Source organism: Frankliniella occidentalis, unplaced genomic scaffold (assembly GCF_000697945.3).
Source record: "Frankliniella occidentalis isolate FOCC.00 unplaced genomic scaffold, Focc_3.1 Scaffold47, whole genome shotgun sequence".
In the NCBI taxonomy this organism is placed as follows: Eukaryota; Metazoa; Arthropoda; class Insecta; order Thysanoptera; family Thripidae; genus Frankliniella; species Frankliniella occidentalis.
In genome coordinates, this window is record NW_026267177.1 from 1,962,121 (window position 1) to 1,962,604 (window position 484).

Sequence of the window (484 nt, forward strand, 5' to 3'; positions counted from 1 at the left end):
AGGCCCCACCCACTAAACGGTACCATCACCGGGGCAGGAGAAATGGTCCCGCAGCCGTTTACAGTGGTGACTTGGCGTGGCGACCATACGGGCGTGTGGCGTTGCGTGGCTCGGGGTAACGAGCGCAACAAGTGCACAACAACGGTCTGGCCGAGAAGTGTAGAACTGGACACAAATATGTTTACATCGGTCAAACATTCAGAAACAATCATCACAATCACACACAATCGAAAACAATTACACACATTTCGAAACAGTCACAAAAAAATCCGAAGCAATCCCCCACAATCACGACACATTCTCACACAATCAAGTCAGAATCTGACAAAGTTTTATAAAATATATATCAATATTTATCCGACAACCTGCTACGATCAGAGACAATCACACGTGGGTCGGGTCAGACAGCAGCGGCGGGAGCCCTGCGGCCTATAGCGTCGCCGCACCAAATAAGCAACTTATCGGTGAGGTGCATCGCGTCTGT